This window comes from Phyllobates terribilis, unplaced genomic scaffold, assembly GCF_046119375.1.
Source record: "Phyllobates terribilis strain yellow unplaced genomic scaffold, ASM4611937v1 Scaffold_292__1_contigs__length_2399606, whole genome shotgun sequence".
Taxonomy (NCBI): domain Eukaryota; kingdom Metazoa; phylum Chordata; class Amphibia; order Anura; family Dendrobatidae; genus Phyllobates; species Phyllobates terribilis.
This window is the reverse complement of record NW_027363052.1, coordinates 1,260,590-1,270,776: the sequence shown is the minus strand read 5'-3', so window position 1 is coordinate 1,270,776 and position 10,187 is coordinate 1,260,590. Positions and strand designations below refer to the sequence as shown.

General features: G+C 56.3%; 1 protein-coding gene across 1 annotated transcript in view; it reads left to right on the top strand.

Annotated features, from left to right (window-relative positions):
• The first annotated feature begins 5,707 nt into the window (after positions 1-5,707).
• LOC141220412 (uncharacterized) overlaps positions 5,708-10,187 on the top strand; it is a 34,930-nt gene continuing 30,450 nt past the window's right edge. The window contains exon 1 of the mRNA XM_073666338.1: positions 5,708-5,766. The gene's annotated coding sequence lies outside the window, so the exon portion shown is untranslated. The remainder of the gene's footprint in view (positions 5,767-10,187) is intronic.

Below are 10,187 nucleotides of genomic sequence, written 5' to 3'. Positions count from 1 at the left end.
CTGAATACGAGGTGTGACCTAGAAAACTAGGATCTGCCTCTTTTTCCACACACTCTACAGCAAGCCACCGACCAGCTGGAAGAACACAGATCTGCTCCACTGACCATCACTGAACCCTCAAAGACGCTGGAGAATCCAGGTTGGGACAATCAGGTCACCTGGCCACATACCTCACTGCACTCACTCAGCTTCCCAAGCTTGCAGCTACGTCCTCCCTGGTTGCCGGCCAGAAGTTGGGGTAGTCGGCCTGGATGCTCCGTAGTCACAGCTGCTCAGAGCCAGTGGAAAGGTGAGACTATGTCATGTGCACCATCTTATGTACTTGCTGGGGCTGTACTGTATGTGACCGGCTGGTGTTGGTGCAATAAATTATTGCCGCACTGTTACCCTCACCCTGTCTGGTCTGAGTAGTGTCCACGGGAAAGGAGAGCGGGCGTTCAGTGGGGTGAGCCCTGGTCCATATGGTTTTCTAAAGATGAGACCACCCACTGACCCTCGTGTCTCCACTCTATCTATTTATTATATTTCAAAATGTTTATGAATTTCTCTATAAAATGCTATATGACAATGATTATATAATGTACATTGTGGACCATTCAACCTCAGATGCAGAGTGTGAACATTGCCAAAAATCTATATTGTACATTTAACTGAAATAAATTATACAATTCATCAGAAATATTAACCATTTAGACGGTTTTCGAAAACTTCCAGATAAATATGAACAAAATGTAAATGTTGATTGATAAGCCGTGAATTCAGCGGGTCGGTCCTGAGGGAATTTACATCCCATGTAGGAATTCAGAGGATCTGGGAAGGGATTTCGCACCATATGAACAACACCGGATGGAATGGGCCCAGATAACGCGGCACCCAGGCTGGAAAAGATCCATACGCTGGTTTTCTTCGATGCCGATATGAAAGAAATAAAAACAAATATTTTCTAACACTTTTCTATTTTTTTTTTTATAATTATTTGATATTAACCCCTTTACCACTTTGGGCTTCTCCATTTTTGCGATTTCGTTTTTTGCACCCCTTTTCTCCAGAGCCATAACTGTTTTATTTTTCCGTCAATATGGCCATGTGAGGGCTTGTTTTTTGCGAGACAAGTTGTACTTTTGAACGACACCATTGGTTTTACCATATTGTGTACTGGAAAACAGGAAAAAAAATCAAAGTGCGGTGAAATTGCAAAAAAAGTGCAATTTCACAATTGTGACTCACCGGCGACTGCACACAAGTTTCCTGCTCCACCTGGCTACACAGACGGCAGGAATTAGAGCGCCGTCCATACAGGGTAAATTGCGCAGGCGTGGGATCCGGCCGGGAACTGCACGTCACAGGCCACTGTGACGTGCCGGGGAGGAGGGGGGATATGGAAAGGAAGCTAATAGGCTGGGATTTCTTCGCATCCCCCAGACGTGAAGCTTGCCAAAACTAATTTAATAAAAAGCTATTACACAGCAAGTGGACCTGTAATATGGGACATACAGGTAAGTATAGATTCATGCTTCTATCACCTGTATCCCCATATTAGAGGTCAGATAGGTCCCAGGGGGGACAGATTCCCTTTAACATATTAACTGCCATGGGAGGATCGCGACTCCACCTGTGGCTGTTAGGGGCATGTGACAGCTGTACAGATCAGCTGTCATGTCCTTGGAAAGGTGCGGTGTCATCGCCGGAGTCCACACGCCTCGCACACATGCGCGGCTCCGCTCCGTACGCCTCGTACACGCGCGGCTCCGCTCCGTACGCCTAGTACACGTGCGGCTCCGCTCCGTGCGCCTCCTACACGTGCGGCTCCGCTCCGTGCGCCTCGTACACGTGCAGCTCCGCTCCGTACGCCTCGTACACATACGGCTCCACTCCGTGCACCTCGTACATGTGCGGCTCCGCTCCGTGCGCCTCGTGCACACGCAGTTCCGCTCCGTACGCTTCGTACACAAGCGGTTCCGCTCCGTACGCCTCGTACACGTGCGGCTCCGCTCCGTGCGCCTCGTACACGTGCGGCTCTGAACACCTCGTACACGTGCGGCTCCGCTCCGTGCGCCTCGTACACGTGCGGCTCTGCACGCCTCGTACACGTGCTGCTCCGCTCCGTGCGCCTCGTACACGTGCGGCTCCGCTCCGTGCGCCTCGTACACGTGCGGCTCCGCTCCGTGCGCCTCGTACACGTGCGGCTCTGCTTCGTGCGCCTCGTACTCGTGCGGCTCCGCTCCGTGCGCCTCGTGCACACGCGGCTCCGCTCCGTACACAAGTGGCTCTGCTCCGTACGCTTCGTACACAAGAGGCTCCGCTCCGTACACCTCGTACACGTGCGACTCCCCTCCGTACACGCGAGGCTCCGCACGCCTCGTACACGTGCGGCTCCACTCCGTACGCCTTGTACACGTGCGGCTCCACTCCGTACGCCTTGTACACGTGCGGCTCCGCTTCGTGCGCCTCGTACACGTGCGGCTCCGCTCCATGCGCCTCGTACACGTGCGGCTCCGCTCCGTGCGCCTCGTGCACACGCGGCTCCGCTCCGTACACTTCGTACACAAGCACCTCTGCTCCGTACACAAGTGGCTCCGCTCCGTACGCCTCGTACACGTGCGGCTCCGCTCCGTACGCCTCGTACACGTGCGGCTTCGCTCCGTGCACCTCGTACACGTGCGGCTCCGCTCCGTGCGCCTCGTACACGTGCGGCTCCGCTCCGTGCGCCTCGTACACGTGCGGCTCCGCTCCGTGCGCCTCGTACACGTGCGGCTCCGCTCCGTACGCCTCGTACACATACGGCTCCACTCCGTGCGCCTCGTACATGTGCGGCTCCGCTCCGTGCGCCTCGTGCACACGCGGTTCCGCTCCGTACGCTTCGTACACAAGCGGTTCCGCTTCGTACGCCTCGTACACGTGCGGCTCTGCTCCGTGCGCCTCGTACACGTGCGGCTCTGCACACCTCGTACACGTGCGGCTCCGCTCCGTGCGCCTCGTACACGTGCGGCTCTGCACGCCTCGTACACGTGCTGCTCCGCTCCGTGCGCCTCGTACACGTGCGGCTCCGCTCCGTGCGCCTCGTACACGTGCGGCTCCGCTCCGTGCGCCTCGTACACGTGCGGCTCTGCTTCGTGCGCCTCGTACTCGTGCGGCTCCGCTCCGTGCGCCTCGTGCACACGCGGCTCCGCTCCGTACACAAGTGGCTCTGCTCCGTACGCTTCGTACACAAGCGGCTCCGCTCCGTACACCTCGTACACGCGCGACTCCCCTCCGTACACGCGAGGCTCCGCACGCCTTGTACACGTGCGGCTCCACTCCGTACGCCTTGTACACGTGCGGCTCCACTCCGTACGCCTTGTACACGTGCGGCTCCGCTTCGTGCGCCTCGTACACGTGCTGCTCCGCTCCGTGCGCCTCGTACACGTGCGGCTCCGCTCCGTGCGCCTCGTGCACACGCGGCTCCGCTCCGTACACAAGCACCTCTGCTCCGTACACAAGTGGCTCCGCTCCGTACGCCTCGTACACGTGCGGCTCCGCTCCGTACACCTCGTACACGTGCGGCTCCGCTCCGTACACCTCGTACACGTGCGGCTCCGCTCCGTGCACCTCGTACACGTGCGGCTCCGCTCCGTGCGCCTCGTACACGTGCGGCTCCGCTCCGTGCGCCTCGTGCACGCGCGGCTCCGCTCCGTATGCTTCGTACACAAGCGGCTCCGCTCCGTACGCCTCGTACACGTGCGGCTCCGCTCCGTACACGTGCGGCTCCGCTCCGTACGCCTCGTACACGTGCGGCTCCGCTCCATACACGTGCGGCTCCGCACGCCTCGTACACGTGTGGCTCCACACGCCTCGTACACGTGCGGATCCGCTCCGTACGCCTCGCACACGTGCGGCTCCGCTCCGTGTGCCTCGTACACGTGCGGCTCCGCGCGCCTCGTGCACACGCGGCTCCGCTCCGTACACCTCGTACACACGCGGCTCTGCTCCTTACACCTCGTACACACGCGGCTCTGCTCCGTACAACTCGTACACGCGGCTCCGCTCCGTACACCTCGTACACACGCGGCTCCGCTCCGTATACCTCGTACACACGCGGCTCTGCTCCGTACACCTTGTACACGCGCGGCTCCGCTCCGTGCGCCTCGTGCACACGCGGCTCCGCTCCGTACACTTCGTACACAAGCACCTCTGCTCCGTACGCTTCGTACACAAGTGGCTCCGCTCCGTACGCCCTCGTACACGTGCGGGTCCGCTCCGTACACCTCGTACACGTGCGGCTCCGCTCCGTGCGCCTCGTACACGTGCGGCTCCGCTCCGTGCGCCTCGTGCACACGCGGCTCCGCTCCGTATGCTTCGTACACAAGCGGCTCCGCTCCGTACGCTTCGTACACGTGCGGCTCCGCTCCGTACACGTGCGGCTCCGCTCCGTACGCCTCGTACACGTGCGGCTCCGCTCCGTACACGTGTGGCTCCACTCCGTACGCCTCGTACACGTGCGGCTCCACACGCCTCGTACACGTGCGGATCCGCTCCGTACGGCTCGCACACGTGCGGCTCCGCTCCGTACGCCTCGCACACGTGCGGCTCCGCTCCGTGCGCCTCGTACACGTGCGGCTCCGCTCCGTGCGCCTCGTGCACACGCGGCTCTGCTCCTTACGCCTCGTACACACGCGGCTCTGCTCCTTACACCTTGTACACACGCGGCTCCGCTCCGTACACGCGGCTCCGTACGCCTCGTACACGCGGCTCCGCTCCGTACGCCTCGTACACGCGCGGCTCCGCACGCCTCGTACACGCGCGGCTCCGCTCCGTACGCCTCGTACACGCGCGGCTCCGCTCCGTACACCTCGTACACACAGGGCTCCGCTCCGTACACCTCGTACACACGCGGCTCCGCTCCGTACACCTCTTACATGCGCGGCTCTGCTCCGTACACCTTGTACACACGCGGCTCTGCTCCGTACACCTCGTACACACACGGCTCCGCTCCGTACACCTCGTACACACGCGGCTCCGCTCCGTACACCTCGTACACACGCGGCTCTGCTCTGTACACCTCGTACACGGGCGGCTCTGCTCCGTACACCTCGTACACATGCGGCTCTGCTCCGTACACCTCGTACACACGCGGCTCTGCTCCGTACACCTCGTACACACGCGGCTCTGCTCCGTACGCCTCGTACACACGCGGCTCCGCTCCGTACACCTCGTACACACGCGGCTCTGCTCCGTACACCTCGTACACACGCGGCTCCGCTCCGTACACCTCGTACACACGCGGCTCCGCTCCGTACACCTCGTACACACGCGGCTCCGCTCCGTACACCTCGTACACACGCGGCTCCGCTCCGTACACCTCGTACACACGCGGCTCTGCTCCGTACACCTCGTACACACGCGGCTCCGCTCCGTACACCTCGTACACACGCGGCTCTGCTCCGTACACCTCGTACACACGGCTCTGCTCCGTACACCTCGTACACACGCGGCTCCGCTCCGTACACCTCGTACACACGCGGCTCTGCTCCGTACACCTCGTACACACGCGGCTCCGCTCCGTACACCTCGTACACACGCGGCTCTGCTACATCCACACTGTAAACCCCTCCTGACCCCACACATAAACTTCAGCTCATCCAGCACCATGACAACCAGCACAGCAGAGTCCTGCATCCACTGAGGCCCCTGATCATGTGACCCCTGACTCCTCCCCTCCTGTGACCTCATCACAGCTCCTGTGCGCACAGAGCAGCCATATATGTGGTGGCGGCTCTGCAGGTGGAGGTATGTGGAGACCCCCCCATTACTGGGCGCAGGGGCATTAACCCCTTCAGCACGGAGACTCTTTTGGGGTCTTGTGTTGCCCCTTTATAAGAATCATAAGGTTTTTGTTCTGTTTCCTGTAATAGATACATACGACCCAACTATGGAGACAGGAAGGGAGGAAACGTATTGTTCTCATAGTACAGGACCCCTTTACTGCCCCACAGTGTAATGCCCCCATTATGCCCCTTATGCAGGATGTATGATGCCCCCACAGTGTAATGTCCCCATTATGCCCCTTATGCAGGATGTATGATGCCCCCACACAGTGTAATACCCCCATTATGCCCCTTATGCAGGATGTATGATGCCCCCACACAGTGTAATACCCCCATTATGCCCCTTATGCAGGATGTATGATGCCCCCACAGTGTAATGCCCCCATTATGCCCCTTATGTAGTATGTATGATGCCCCCACACAGTGTAATGCCCCCATTATGCCCCTTATCTAGTATGTATGATGCCCCCCACAGTGTAATGCCCTCATTATGCCCCTTATGCAGGATGTATGATGCCCCCCACACAGTGTAATACCCCCATTATGCCCCTTATGCAGGATGTATGATGCCCCCACAGTGTAATGCCCCCATTATGCCCCTTATGCAGTATGTATGATGCCCCCACACAGTGTAATGCCCCCATTATGCCCCTTATCTAGTATGTATGATGCCCCCCACAGTGTAATGCCCCCATTATGCCCCTTATGCAGGATGTATGATGCCCCCCACACAGTGTAATACCCCCATTATGCCCCTTATGCAGGATGTATGATGCCCCCACAGTGTAATGCCCCCATTATACCCCTTATGCAAGATGTATGATGCCCCCACACAGTGTAATGCCCCCATTATGCCCCTTATGCAGGATGTATGATGCCCCCACACAGTGTAATGCCCCCATTATGCCCCTTATGCAGCATGTATGATGCCCCCCACACAGTGTAATGCCTCCATTATGCCCCTTATGCAGGATGTATGATGCCCCCCACACAGTGTAATGCCCCCATTATGCCCCTTATGCAGGATGTATGATGCCCCCACACAGTGTAATGCCCCCATTATGCCCCTTATGCAGCATGTATGATGCCCCCACACAGTGTAATGCCCCCATTATGCCCCTTATGCAGCATGTATGATGCCCCCCACACAGTGTAATGCCTCCATTATGCCCCTTATGCAGGATGTATGATGCCCCCCACACAGTGTAATGCCCCCATTATGCCCCTTATGCAGCATGTATGATGCCCCCCACACAGTGTAATGCCCCCATTATGCCCCTTATGCAGGATGTATGATGCCCCCACAGTGTAATGCCCCCATTATGCCCCTTATGCAGGATGTATGATGCCCCCACACAGTGTAATGCCCCAATTATGCCCCTTATGCACTATGTATGATGCCCCACAGTGTAATGCCCCCATTATGCCCCTTAAGCAGCATGTATCATGCCCCCACACAGTGTAATGCCCCTTATGCAGGATGTATGATGCCCCCACATAGTGTAATGCCCCCATTATGCCCCTTATGCAGGATGTATGATGCCCCCACATAGTGTAATGCCCCCATTATGCCCCTTATGCAGGATGTATGATGCCCCCACACAGTGTAATGCCCCCATTATGGCCATTATACAGTATGTATGATGCCCCTCACACAGTGTAATGCCCCCATTATGCCCCTTATGCAGGATGTATGATGCCCCCACACAGTGTAATGCCCCTTATGCAGGATGTATGATGCCCCCACACAGTGTAATGCCTCCATTATGCCCCTTATGCAGGATATATGATGCCCCCATTATGGCCATTATACAGTATGTATGATGCCCCTCACACAGTGTAATGCCCCCATTATGCCCCTTATTCAGGATGTATGATGCCCCCATTATGCCCCTTATGCAGGATGTATGATGTCCCCACACAGTGTAATGCCCCCATTATGCCCCTTATGCAGGATGTATGATGTTCCCACACAGTGTAATGCCCCCATTAAGCCCCTTATGCAGTATGTATGATGCCCCCCACAGTGTAATGCTCTCATTATGCCCCTTATGCAGTAGTTATGATGCCCCCCACACAGTGTAATGCCCCCATTATGCCCCTTATGCAGTATGCATGATGCCCCCCACAGTGTAATGCCTCCGTTATGCCCCTTATGCAGGATGCATGATGCCCCCACACAGTGTAATGCCCCCATTATGCCCCTTATGCAGTATGTATGATACCCTCCACAGTGTAATGCCTCCATTATGCCCCTTATGCAGGATATATGATGCCCCCACACAGTGTAATGCCCCCACTATGCCCCATATGCAGTACTTATGATGTCCCAACACAGGGTAATGCCCCTTATGTAGTATGTATGATGCCCCCACACAGTGTAATGCCCCCATTATGCCCCTTATGCAGTATTTATAATGCCCCCACACAGTTTAATGCCTCTATTATGCCCCTTATGCAGGATGTATGATGCCTCCACACATTGTAATGCCCCCATTATGCTCTTTTTGCAATATGTTTGATGCCCCCCACACAGAGTAATGTTCCTACAGTACCACCTTCCCCCCACATACAGTACAATGTTCCCATAGTATCGCCTGAGGTCCTGCAGTTGGAATAAGTCCTGAGGTTTTATAGTTGAAATAATCCCTCTGGAGTTGGTTTTCCCTCTGCCTGCCATGTATACCCTTGAGCATGTATACATGTATGTAGGGGAGCAGGCCTTACTAGATATCGAGGCTTTGTACAGTAATATACTGCATGAGGATGAGGAGGAGCATGAGATTTACCAATTATCCTTATGGTAGCATGAGACGGACTCTACAACCCACAGAAGTTGATCAGGTAGTGCAGCTCATCCAGGATGGCACATCAATGCGAGCTGTGGCAAGAAGGTTTGCTGTGTCTGTCAGCGTAGTGTCCAGAGGCTGGAGGCACTACCAGGAGATGTGGAGGGGGCCGTATGAGGACAACAACCCAGCAGCAGGCCGCTACCTCTGCCTTTGTGCAAGGAGGAGCGCTGCCAGAGCCCTGCAAAATGACCTCCAGCAGGCCACAAATGTGCATGTGTCTGCACAAACGGTTAGAAACAGACTCCATGAGGGCCCGACGTCCACAGATGGGGGTTGTGCTCACAGCCCAACACCGTGCAGGACACTTGACATTTGCCACAGAAAACCAGGATTGGCAAAGTCGCCACTGGCACCCTGTGCTCTTCACAGATGAAAGCAGGTTCACACTGAGCACATGTGACAGACTAATCTGGAGATGCCGTGGACACACACACACACACACACACACACACACACACACACACACACACACACACACACCCCCCCCCCTCTAAAAATAAAGGGATTCAGGTCTGGGGAACGGGTGGGCCAGTCCATAGCTTCAATGCCTTCATCTTGCAGGAATTGCTGACGCACTCCAGCCACATTAGGTCTGGCATTGTCCTGCATTAGGAGGAACCCAGAGCCAACCGCACCAGCATATGGTCTCACAAGGGGTCTGAGGATCTCATCTCTGTACCTAATGGCAGTCAGGCTACCTCTGGCGAGCACATGGAGGGCTGTGTGGCCCTCCAAAGAAATGCCACCCCACACCATTACTGACCCACTGCCAAACCTGTCATGCTGAGGGATGTTGCAGGCAGCAGATCGCTCTCCACGGCATCTCCAGACTCTGTCATGTCTGTCACATGTGCTCAGTGTGAACCTGCTTTCATCTGTGAAGAGCACAGGGCGCCAGTGGCGACTTTGCCAATCCTGGTGTTCTGTGGCAAATGTCAAGCGTCCTGCACGGTGTTGGGCTGTGAGCACAACCCCCAGCTGTGGACGTCGGGCCCTCATGGAGTCGGTTTCTAACTGTTTGTGCAGACACATGCACATTTGTGGCCTGCTTGAGGTCATTTTGTAGGGCTCTGGCAGTGTTCCTCCTTGCACAAAGGAGAAGGTAACGGTCCTGCTGCTGGGTTGTTGCCCTCCTATGGCTCCCTCCACATCTCCTGGTATCTGCTCCATGCTCTGGAGACTGTGCTGACAGACACAGCTACCCTTCTTGCCACAGCTCGCGCTGATGTGCCATCCTGGATGAACTGCACTACCTGAGCAACTTCTGTGGGTTGTACTGTAGACACCGCCTCATGCTACTGTACCTCTAGGGGTGAGAGCAATGGCAAAATGATAAAGTGACCAAAACAACAGCCAAAAAGGATGAGAACAGAGAGATGGTCTGTGGTCACCACCTGCAGAACCACTCCTTTATAGGGGGTATCTGGCTAGTTGCCTATCATTTCTACCAGTTGTCTGTTCCATTTGCACAACAGCAGGAGAAATTGATTCACAATCAGTGTTGCTTCATAACTGGACAGGTAGATTTCAC